Source organism: Harpia harpyja, chromosome 3 (assembly GCF_026419915.1).
Source record: "Harpia harpyja isolate bHarHar1 chromosome 3, bHarHar1 primary haplotype, whole genome shotgun sequence".
Taxonomy (NCBI): Eukaryota; Metazoa; Chordata; class Aves; order Accipitriformes; family Accipitridae; genus Harpia; species Harpia harpyja.
In genome coordinates this window covers 5479901-5492669 of record NC_068942.1, presented here as the reverse complement: position 1 = coordinate 5492669, position 12769 = coordinate 5479901, and the positions used below count along the sequence as shown (strand labels likewise).

At 42.3% G+C, this 12769-nt stretch overlaps 1 protein-coding gene across 1 annotated transcript in view; it reads left to right on the top strand.

Moving 5' to 3' along the window:
• The window catches only part of SLC35F1 (solute carrier family 35 member F1), a 256649-nt gene that overhangs the window by 113790 nt on the left and 130090 nt on the right, over positions 1–12769 (top strand). The gene's annotated exons all lie outside the window — the stretch shown is intronic.

The window sequence follows — 12769 nt, the reverse complement described above, 5'->3', positions numbered from 1 at the left end:
TGCTTGATATCACAAGTAAAATCCTTTAATTTGTTAGGTAGAAAAATAGCTACAGCTCTGCAAGAAGAACTCACAGTTACCAGCTCTTGGACACGTTGTTTTCAGAGCCTGCACAACTCCATATCATTTGGAGCCTGCACTTGGAGCACCTGCAGCTGCCTGTACATTGCTTTTGACTGCAGTTAGCTAGGATGAGAAAATTAAGTGGTGCTGAATGCTAAATTAGTTATGTGCAAGACTTTTCCTGCTGCCTCTGGGTGCAAGCACCAATTACTTCACACATTCAGCACCTCCTTTCCAGTTCTTGTGTCTAACACAGACATGTTCTCTGTTACAGAGCAAGATTAAGTAAAGTTTCATTGTTAAAAACATAACGCACTGTTCTTAAATAATAACCTATTCATCATTTCAGCGAGAAAGCGATCCAATTGTGGTCATTTTTTATTCCACCCATTACCAAGTCTGGGAATGGCAGATGTAAGCTATGGTTACAGCGTGCACTGCACCAGCAGGGTAAAGCCCAGAGAGAGCAGAAGTGGAAGGTGCCCGCTGAGCTGTGGAAATGGTTCCCAACAGGAGAGGCCACGTGGCAGGGGAGTCTGAGAGGGGTGTGAAAAGACCCCCACTCGGGTAGTAAAAATGCAAATATCTTACATTGTCTTCCCAAATGTACATTGCCTAACGACTTCTAGGTTTGCTTTGTAATGCCTTCTTACTTGGCTATTTTAATCTCTTTTCCTAGTCCTCCTCTTCCTTCTGTAGAGTCATTGTAGATATTAGGGTAGATGAAATGGCTGTTTGAATGGTCCCTGAAAAAAAGAAGTGTGAGGCGGAAGTGCTCAGAAAGAACATTTCTCTGACTCCTGTGAAATTAATCTTCTGTGTCTGGAAAATTAGGATTTGAACTGTAAGGAGACTGCAGACTTTGGACAGTGCTGTCCATTTATGCAATGCAATGGAAGTCCAAATCAAAGCCTACTAAAATCTGGACTGATGCTAGATTACAGTTATAGCTTCGTATGGAGAACCAAATTCTCTGTTAGCATTATCTGATGCTTCTCCACTATTGCTGGATAAATAATGCCATTTATGCTCTGCATAATTTGGTCCATAGCCGATATGATTGTCCCCTAACTTCTGTTTGTGAAAACTTGGAGGAAGTCTTCCAGCATCAATGAAGTTGCAGCCGTGAGAAAACAACATAAAGGGGTGGAGAGCCAGGGGTTTTGAACAGGCTGCGTTCACACCGCTGGGGCAGAGGCAGAGGTCAAGAGCTGGCAGCGTAGCACTGGGCAGAGAGCTTGTCTGGTCTTAAGGAGTGCTCCGACTGAGATGTGCAGCCAAGGAGGTTCCTGGTTGCCATCAGAGCAACATAAAGGCACCAGAAACGAAGTAAAGAGTCTAGTCACAAATTTGCTGCAGGTGTTATGTGGATCAGATTGAATTAAGAACAGGAGGCATCACCAGAATGAACTTGGCTGACCCTTAGGATGTACCGTGAAATGTTGCTGTGAGAGAAAACAGCAGAGCAGCTTGACTTATTGTTTGGATAGGACGGTAAGGCGGGGCAGAGGCACCATTCATGCAGTTCTTCTCCTGTTCATTATGTCAGCAGAGTGTATTGTTTGCCATACGTGAGCAAGGTTCAGCTGGTGTATCGCAGTGAGGAAACCACAGAGTCCTAACATGCGGTGGCACAAGAGGAGTTCGGCTCGTGATGTGCCAGTGCCCATCATAACCACCCCATAGCTGTGCTGTGGCCTATGTTTTCGTTGTCTCCGTTGTTGTTTACTGGACTGATGGCACCTGCCAAGGGCAATACAACTACAAATGTTGTGGGTTTTAGTGTGTCCGTTGACAGCCTGCTGTGATTCTCAAGACCGATGTGTCCAGTCAGTTAGGACTAACACTCTTTTAGAAGGCCAGGGTGTTACCTTCCTAGTTCATCTTTACTTGTTTGTCCTCTTGCTAGGCGCTGTATCCCTGCTGTTTGCTGTCAGTCAGTGACTACTGGATTTTCTACACTGTACATGATATCTTCTCTTCTGTTGGGTACTGGTATAGTGCAATCAATTAACTTAGGGTCTGTAGCTTGGTGGCTCATAGGTAGGGCTGTTGTCCATCGGTGGGGCTGTGCTATTCCACAAGCAGAACTGTTTGCATCCTTGCTAAAATAGTGGGAGGGCACCACAACACCTTTGTAAGGCTTTTTCCTATTCTTCTTTTCCCCCAATTTTCCCTTTCTTTTTCTCTCCTGTTAACCCTGTTGAGGTTGTTGCATGATTGGAAACAACAGGGGCTGCCTTTCTTCCTTTTTCTTTCTTTTCCCTTACTAGCTCTGCTTTATGTGCTGGGAGAAGCCCAAATTACCAAATAAAAAATACCATGCATGGCATGTATTTTGGCATGTATATACTGTCAACTCATATGTAATATGGAAGGATGGGAAGTGGTTTTTCAGGACTCAACTGAAATGAACCTTAGTTTGCCTACAACTACTCAGGGTTTCCTTCAGTCTGTAGCTATTTGATTAGACTAGTTTTAGTCTACGTGCTGCAAATGACTAGTTTGGTGGTCCACATTCAAGTATATTTGGCTAACTCCTATTCTATTTGAAAAAATGAGTTTTGCTTTCTAAATTCTAGTGAACATACAATGTTTTTCCCATACTATGAAAATTATGCTTCTCATAATGTTAAGTGGTATTTGTTGTTTATTTACTTTGTTTCTTCAGAAGTCAGGGCCCTCCCCCATGCCTACCTACATGCCAGCTCTCCAAAGCAGACGTTTCTGCAATGTTGAGTGCTGTAGCTTGCTTTGGCTGTGAGATCCTGAAAAGGAATGTCTCTTGGGTGGGTATTTTTTTCCTTTTCTTTTCTTCTGGCTAGTCTAAATGCCTGAGTGCAATCTGGCTCATCATCAGGATCTTTCATCTTGGTGTTGACAAGTGCCATCTTCTGTGCTACTGCAAGATTTTCTTTGGGGGATGCGGTGAGAAAATCCAACCGTCTCAGTGAGTAGATGAGGCTGTCAAGTTGCAAGTGCCAGAGCTGCTGTAGATCAGTAGGAGACTGCCAGGTGGGGGAAGAAAGTGAGTCCCTCTTCACTGGACACCTGTATAACACAACTATGGAAATAAATACAGCGTGCTTTTTTTTAAAGCTTTTTCTGAATAGTGGCAATGTGTACTGGCCATGAATTTCAGGACCTCAGAGAGTTCGGTCTTTAGAAATTTAACAATAAGTGTGTTTAAAAGGCAATAAAACCTGATGTAATGCTAAACTGGAAATAGGGAGGAATTTCTGAAAAATAGCTGCTTTCAGGAGAAACTGAAGCAGTGGAGAGAAGCCAAGGTTTTGTATGAGAGCAAACATGACGAAATTTTGGTCTGGGAAGACTTGGTGACTGTGCTTTCCTGTTGTTGCTGTTTTTTCAGTTAGAAAATAAATGGTCAGTGACAAGTGCCTGCTCTCTCTGGTTACTTGTGCAGTGGCTCAAGGGTTGCTCAATGCTAGTGCTCTGAAAATGAGAGCAGCTTATGGACCGAGACTGATACCTGCTCTCCCACAAATAACAGAGATCAGGACATGCACCCCAGGCCCCTCCTGCCCACCCACTTCTTCCCTTTCTTAGGCAAAACCACTCTGGGCTCGCTGTCACCGTGAGCTGGCCAAAATGAAGTTTTCTCCCCTGATTCCCTTTTCATAAAGTTGTGTTATTGCCTGGAGACCTACCAGAAGCAGGAATGCTCCTTTTCCTCCACACACAAGCCTGCCTGCCCTCTGCCTGCCTGCCTGCAGGGACCCCTGGTACCCCAGGGCTGCAACCAGACCCCCTCCCTCCCAGGGCAGCACTGCCACGTAGCAATAGCCCACAGAAATACATGCTTGGCAGTACACAGATGCATGTGGAGCTCCTGTTTGGCACCGAAATGCCTCCCACCATTTTTAGTTTGCCTTTGCCCAAAGTGGATCCAAGCCCAGCTACCCTTCTTTTACACAGTTGAAAATAATTCAGGGATGAAGAAGCTGGTCCATTGGCTGCGAGACGGGATGCTGTGCCTGTAGCATCTGTAGCGTTGTCTAGTGATGAAACTGCATCACCACTGTTACGGGCAATGTGGGAAGACTGGGGTGAAACTCTAAGGAAAGATTAATTGAAGCACTGTGTCCTGTGAAGCTGTTTACTTCCCATCGTTAATGCTTTAGCTGAAATATTTGGTCAGAGTTTAAAACTTGATTATTGACAGTCGTGGATGCCTTCAGGCTCATCTGCCCAATGTGAGACTTTCTAGTGGGCTTCTGAGAGAAGGTGCAAGCAGAGGATTTCTGCAGAAATTCTGAAAGGCTAAGCTGGACACAAGTGAAAGGCAGGCCACCCATCGCCTCTTCTGAAAGTGTTGACCCAGTCATCTCTACCTGTTGTGAAGGGATATGAAACAAACCTTCCAGTCTTCCTAATTTTTTCAGTGTCTGGTAGATTCTTCCTCTTAATAATAGCACAGGAAATTCAAACAATATCTCTGGACAATTGCAGCACTTCTTGGATGGTTAAAATTTAATATCTTATCCTGCCCTTTGTGGTGTGATACTGGTACCCACGGGTATACTTCTGCCATGTCTTATTGCTTAATTATACCAGTTATGAATCAGCCAAAAGAAGCAGCAGAACGAACATAGAATTAATTCTTGATTTAGATAGATAAAGGGCTAAAGAAAAGAATAAGGTTGGTGCTCAGCTTCTTCTAAAGCAAGCTGGCCGCTCACAGACAAAATAAAGGGCAGAGACTTCAAAATGACAATTAAAAAGTGTGTTAAATGAGGCTACTGTGCACAGCTGTCAGAATACTAGATTTCTAAAGTGAAATCTTACTTCTTGCCTGTCAAATGTATTTCAAACTGCAGATTTTTTTGCATAGCTAAGAATAGTGGTCTGGATGTACAAATAGCATTTATTGTGTAGTATACCAACTATACAAGACAAAATTTAAGATCTTTTGCTATGCGGTTCTTCTGGTATGTTATTCTTCCATATCGTTGTTTAAGTCTTCGTTTCCAAGTTTCATTAACAGGAGAAAGGAGAAAACACATTGTTTTGGAGGCTGGATAATAAAAAGGCAGTTCCGTTTCCTGGAATATGTGTCAGGTTGAGATACGTATTTAGAAAGAAGGAGAAAAAAAGTTTTATTTTTGTGAGGAACAGTGCAGTACATGCCATGCTACCTGTGGAGAGGAAGGGTTATAATGATCACATTAAAAGGAATCTCAAATGTGGCTTAGAAATCCCGCAACCCCACATATGACTGAAATTTTTATATACCCAAAGGAATACCCTAACCTCCTATCACTCTCTAAGCTCTCTTTCTTGTAGTTTTCCCCATGTGTGCCTTTAATTGCTGCATCATGCCACAGCCTCCACATAGCATAGTAGAAGCCCGTGTCCAGGAAAGAAGATGCAGCAAAGCAGGTGAGGAATCATACTCCAGTCTGTCACATCACAGACGTATGCTCTAACCTTTTAACTTTTCGAACTGCAGGTAGGCAACTAGTAAATTAGGGATTACCTAAATGCAGAACTCAGGTTGCCTAGAGAGCTTTGAAAACAAACGAGGAGGTGGGTAGCCAACTTCACGTGAGCCGAGTGGGAAGTGGACTAAGTCTTGAGTAGTTTGAATAAGAGCATTCAGTTTTGACTCATCCTGCTTATTAGATATACAAATATAATTCCTTAGACCTGATCTGGAGACCCTACAGCATCCTTACTGCATACACTATCACCTTAAACTTTCTGACCCAAAGGATTTCTCCCAAGACCCTCAGCTGCCCTGGCTGCCCCACTGAGGGAATTACTCCTGCTTTGTTAGTGCTCAGGGCAGAGCTAATGAGCAACGTCAGCCCCACTGTGAGAGCAGAGCCTCTGCGGCTTAATGCAGAGTTTCAATGCTTGCTAATAGGACAGGTCACCAGGGGAATTGTGCTCCCTTCTTACAGAAGAAAAAAATCTCAGATTTTGTTCAAGCCTTTCCATTTTAAACAGGAATGGATGACACCAGAGACCCAAAGATTGTCCTTCTTAACAAATAGGGAATTTGACATGGATTTTATTTCTTTCAAATTAAATGGCGACTGCAGGAACCGTACACTTGCTGAGGTCCAGAGCCACCTGCGAGTCCTTCAGAGCACACACATGTTGGCAGTGCGTGAAAGAAGTATCATTACGTTAATCTTTTCTGTGCTCACGGTATAAATGTTGCCTCTCAAGGCCAATTACTATGTCAACAAAAGTAAGAAACTGTAATTTTCAAGTTGGTTGAAGTTGAGATAATGTACCTAATGGAGTGGATTGCTTACACATGAAGCCTAAAAGCCTGGCCTACAGTGTTATAGTTTATAAATTTGGAAAAAAAAGCCGGATCTTTAGGAGCCGTGCTAGCTGCCAACACGAATGTACCCTTGCTGTCCACTGAAATCCATCCCTGAACTGCCCTGAGGGTACCCTAGAGAAAAGTGACATTTTTTCAATGTGTGAACTACACATAACACATATCACAATAATTTTCTCCAGCCTATGAAATTAATAGCATTTTTTTTCTACAAATAGTTCTGATTTTTAAAGTGAAATTTTCAAACCATAGTTTGGTCTACTGGCATATTTCAGCTAAGAGTTATTTTTTCTTCTATATTTAGTTGTTTGGGTCTTGTCTTTTCTGGTCCCAGTGTGAATAGAGATTCATGTTGGTCTTTTTAATAATGAGATTTGGACTGCAAAATATGGGAAAATAAATTGGATTTATATATAGTGTACATGTACACACACATATATATTATATTTGATATCAAGCAGAGAGACATGATCAAACAAATCCGGAGATTGTAAAAGATTGGGAAAAACCTCCACAACAACATTAGCAGAGAGATTACATTAGCATAAGGGAGAGAGCTTGATAAATAATGGTCAAAAAAGCAGCATTGAATTTTATTGATAGCACATAGAAATATTTGTTCATGTCTCCAGGGCTTTGAGTACAGAACTTCAAAGCAGCCAAGCTGACAGTAACTGATATTGGGGAAGGCAGGTAAGCTGAGGGGTAAAAAGGTGGAAACAAGCAGGGAACTAGTGGTGTTTTAGCTGACAAAAGCCCAGGGATGTTTATGTGATCTTCTCAAAACAGTGTCCCTGTGCAACATGTAGGGGATGGTTGTAGGAAGATGGGAGCATTGACAGCCAAGTCTATTAATAAACTCTTTTGTGATCGTTCATCAAGTACGTGTGGTCTTTGGAAACTATTTCAAAGCATGCAGTCTGATACTGGTAAATTATCAAAGGAGAGTCGCTGTATGCAGTTAGGACTCAAAAGCAAATCTTCATCCTGCAGACTTCATTCCTCCTCCGGGGCAGAGCATATGACAGGAGAAGCCTTTCAGGGACTGTGTGCGTCTTTCTCTAGGGATGGTTTAACATGTTTCTTTCATCCTAAACTGCTGAACAAATAAAACTGCATGTCAGAAAACCAACCTCTCAAATAAAGGCAATGAACCATGAAGACAAACCCTATTCCTTCAAATTTATTGAGGATCAAATGTAGATATCTTTATGTCAGATAATGCCTTTCCATTCTCTCTGAGCAGTCATGATAGAATAAATGTTTCCAAATGGAGGGAAGTCACAGTGCCAAGCACAGCAACGCTGTCAGTAACCTGATTGAACCTGGCTCTTGTACATTTAAATATAACATGGTTTGGAAGCACATACTTGATTTAAAATACAAAACATTTCTATTGAGATAAATGGTGAGGTTAAATTAATCATCAACGATAGAAAAGATTCCACAGATTTTTGCATTTCCCTCCTTTTTGCATTTCACATTTTTCACTGTTTTCCACATTTCTTCTCCATTTTAAAATGTATGTGTATGAATCTACGATGAGTTGCTGTATAGTGTTTTGCTGTACGTGTGTTTTAAGAACTTAAAAAATAGATATGCTACTGTACCCTGCTGCATTTTCTGAGCTGTCTCGTAACACTTCTGGGAATTCATCTTGCACTTCTGTAAAAGAGATTTACTGTTCCCACCAGGACCTCTGAGGAAAAGAGTGATCCCATTTTAAAGCAGGTTTTTCACACAGTGAATAAAGCCCTAAGGAATTGCAGAGCCAATAAAAGGATCTCCTGCTTCCCCTTTGCAATGCTAGGCAGTGATATTTTATTTGGTGTCACATGCAAGGCAAAATTATGCTGCAACAGTGTATTATAATAAAATAATTGAGTTTGTCAAATTTGTTTTGTAAGTGCAATTTTCCCCCAGTCTCCTCATTTGTTTTTCTCTCCTGTACATAGAAATTGAAGTACAACAATATTAGAACGTAAACTGTTATTGTTTGGTGGGTATCAAGAAAACTTACGTGCAGCAAAGATTAAAGTAGCCTGACAGCTTTGCTCCCGCTCTCTGGTTATGCTATACGTACTGGCATTAAAGATTCAATAAAGGGCGAACAGCCATTAAAGATTCATTGGTATGCATAAGTAGGAGTGCCTGGGTGCTACCTTTTGGGGAGTTACGCCAATTCCTCCGCTGTTGCTGAAGAAAATACAAGGGCTGGGGCAGGCAGGAACGTCCCGTCCCACGTTGCAGCCTCGCTTGCTGAATTCCCCTACAGTTCCCGATGTGCGTAGCCAGACGTTTTCTCTCCGATCTGGTTTTGTAGTGCTCCCCAGTGCTGTTCGATAGCTGTGAGGTTTCACATTAGAGATGGTTAATGTGAATGGATTTTAATAAGGTGAAGTGATTACTACCTACGTACGTTTCCATCAGCTGTTGCTGAAAGTATTTTGTGTTCCAGTGGGCTAAAAAGAGTTATACTTGCAAACTGGGAAGCTACGTGGGCCTTAGTAATAGGGTGATCTGGCAGTAAAAAAAAGGAGAAGAGGTGTGCATGTTGATTGAATGTCGTTAGGAGATGGGGAGACCTGGAGCTTCCCAGGGCATGTGGGGATGTCAGTGAAACAGGGATTTTGGAAAAGCCAGAGCGGCAGGCCAGGCTGTGAGTCCCAGAGCCACATCCACCGGCTGGGAGCTGGGCCACAGCTCAGCCGGGCTTTCGGTGCGGTGAAGGTGACTCAGAAAAGGCTCAAAAGAAAGACTGGGAAATATTAAAGGGAGAGGTTTGATGAATTAGATCAGTTCAGTTTAATTTTCGCCTAGACTCAACAACTGCGGAAATTCGTAGTCTAAATGTAGGAGATGTTGCTAAAATTCTGTGGGAGCTTGCAATAGCATTCAAAGGGAAAACAAAGGAAGATTTTTTCTTAATTCACTATTTTACCTGATACATGCTGGAAGGGAGAAGCCGTAGAGTGAAAAGAGGATAACCTACTTAGGGGCTATCTGTAAGTAGAGACCTAGACAGCAGGAAATAAATGGTGGGGAAATCTTTGGTCTAGCAAGGGTGGACAAGATCCAAAAGCAGGTGAATCAGGGTAAATGCAAACTAGATCTTGGACATATCTTTTGAACAGTGAAAACAATGAGATACTGATACAGTTTATGGCAGTTGTAGATTACTATCACTGGGAATTTAAAAGTCAAGACTAGATCTTTTTCCCTTCAAAATTAAAACCTTTATATATGTAATATTGTATTTTTACACAGTATTATCTGCTTGATACAGATACATCTATTCAGCTCTTGCTGAAACCTTTGTATTTCTTTTTAGGAATCTTGTATACTTCAAAAATGAGTCACTTTTTCTAATTACTTGTAATTAATACTTCTGGTAAATGAATGGCATGTCTGATTATTTTTTGTTTCTTTGCTTGCTGCTTTTTCCAGAAATGTTTAGGAGATATGTAATGCATTCATTAGCAAGAAGTTAACATTCATTTAATGTAATTACCATCCTTTTTCCTGAGTGGAAAGATTCCCTTTTCAGACCAGAAAGCCGTGCTTTGATGAGCAGATCACAACATGGGAAAACTGACTTTGGTGAGGTGAGAGAAGGGTGTTGAGAATTGCCTGAGGAGGGGGATGCCAGAGCTTAGCATCAACCAGAGAGAAAATGGGGGGAACGCTATATGCAAATACTTCCTTCTCTTAAACATTAAAATGTCAAAGGCATGTTCATCCAGTAAAATCATTACCTTTCACCAAGAGTAAAAGGAAAATTCGTAGTTTTGCTCACTGAACTATTGCTGTGTTCCACACAAAGAGCTATTGTTGCTCCCCGAAAGGAGAGGGCTTTATAGCTGCACAGGATCACATCACGCAGGGAGTGTTTTGGTTTCATTTGCTAATTCTCACAAGTTGCCAACTGGCAATTTCCTCAAAAGTCTGTTCACTTTTTCTAAGGTGGACTAGAGCATCCGTTTGAAAAGCTAAAGAAAGCCAGAAAGCCTAGGCACCATTCAAACCACACTTACGAAGTCCAGCTGGGTTATAGACTTCGTACATGCAGGTGGGTTTCACTCGCTGCTGCTGATAATTTATCCAGGACATGGTTAATCAACTGTCTTTTCCACTGTGTCTGGTAAGTCACTTCATGTTTGCTTTTAGAGATAGACCCAATGTCAAGAGGATAAAGAGAGGCAGGAACGCGGTGCTTGTCTTTAGAAAATGTGGGTCATGGCCCCTTTCACAATGATGCTCATGGAGTGGAGGATAAAGTTCCTGGATTGAAAAAGGGGTTGGAGCAGATAGCCCGACAGGACAGGGATATGCCCATTTGGGCTTCATCCTCCCCTGGTGCTGGAGATTTTTACTGAAAGTGATGAGGCACGAATGACTGAGTTGAGTCCCCATTTCATCACATCCATTTGAAGACCCTTTCATAATGTTTGTTGCCTTCATTTTCAACACCCTTTCCTAGGATAAATAAAGATTTAACATTTGTTAAAGTTGCCCTGCAAGCGTATCTCTTTTCATTATCTTTGTTCAGCTCGGGGCTGACCAACGAAGCATGCTTATTACAAATGGAGGACAAAATAACAGCAGGAAGTAATGGCTGAGGAAGGCCTATCAAGCCAGGCTGCAGTGACAAATTCTTTGTATGTATATGTAGCCTTTGGAAAAGCCGTGAGTGTTAAGAGGAGAAATTTGCTTCCTGGGACTGCTGAAATCAGGAATAGAAATAATTCTAATTACATTCTAAATGATAGCATTATAAGACTTGCATGGGCGCCCTTCGGTTCATTTCCTTGCTATTTTTTTCACCATTTACTGCTAGCCTTGTATACCCTTGTAGCAGGCACAAGTTCTTAAAAAAAAGGGGGGGGGGAATAAAGAAGCTTTTTTCTTTTCTCTTTCCATCAGCTAAACTTCCCATAGAAGCTGAACAACATCCTCTTTATCAAGATTATGGGTTTCCACATCTTGGCATACTATTTCTTTCCTTTAGTGCATGCCAGCAAGCTGAACTAAGAGCGATGAAAGTGGAGAATAAGGCATGTATAGGGCCATACTTACTCGCATCAGGAGCATTTATTTGCATGAGTAAGACAAGTGGGATGTAAGTTGCATTTTGAATGATGAACAGCACATACCTGTGTTTCAAAAGATGACACATCTGTAACATTCTGCCTTACGCTTGAAGAAATTGATATTTTTTGTAGAAATCTGAGTGAATGAAAACAGCTGTCAGTCTTTTGAGCCATTTTAGAACAACCATGGAGCCCAGCCCTGCATCTAACCCATAGCGCAGCCTTGACTTGCATTGACTGGGGAAGGTAGTGCTTATACCTAGCTGTTGTGGAAATAGGGACTGATAGTCCTCTGCATTATTCATGCTAAATACATACTGCTGAATCATGAGAAGGCTTTTATGGAAAAAGCCACCGAGAAACCAAGCTGTCCTTGTTTCAGCTGGGATAGAGTTAACTGTCTTCCTAGTAGCTGGTACAGTGCTATGTTTTGAGTTCAGTATGCGAAGAATGTTGATAACACACTGATGTCTTCAGTTGTTGCTCAGTAGTGTTTAGACTAAAGTCAAGGATTTTTCAGCTTCTCATGCCCAGCCAGCGAGAAAGCTGGAGGGGCACAAGAAGTTGGCACAGGACACAGCCAGGGCACCTGACCCAAACTGGCCAACGGTGTATTCCATACCATGGGACGTCCCATCCAGTATAGGAACGGGGAAGTGGGGGCAGGGATTCGCCGCTCGGGGACTGGCTGGGTGTCGGTCGGCGGGTGGTGAGCAATTGCACTGCGCGTCATTTGTACATTCCAATCCTTTCATTATTGCTGTTGTCATTTTATTAGTGTTATCATTATCATTATTAGTTTCTTCTTTTCTGTTCTATTAAACCGTTCTTATCTCAACCCACGGGTTTTGCTTCTTTTCCCGATTTTCTCCCCCATCCCACTGGGTGGAGGGGGGGGTGAGTGAGCGGCTGCGTGGTGTTTAGTTGCTGGCTGGGGTTAAACCACGACACAAGCGCTTTCTGCAAACAGCCTGAGTGGTTTTTAATTCCCATTGACTTATACAGGAGAGTATGGTAAGCAGTGCCCCGTGACATCAGGCACTGGATTTGGTTCTAGTACATTGAATCACTCAAGCTTCAACATGAAAAGCAGCAGTAGGACAAGTTGTGGCTTGGCAGGTTTGGACTGGACATTAGGGAACGCTTCTTTGCCAGGAGGGTACTGTAGTACAGGAACAAGTTATCCAGAGAAGTTACAGGATCTCCATCCACGATCGTTTTTAAGTCTAGGATAAGCAAAGCCAAGGCTGATTTGATCTGCTGGTGGTGATAGTCCTGTTGTGAGCAGGAGGGTGGA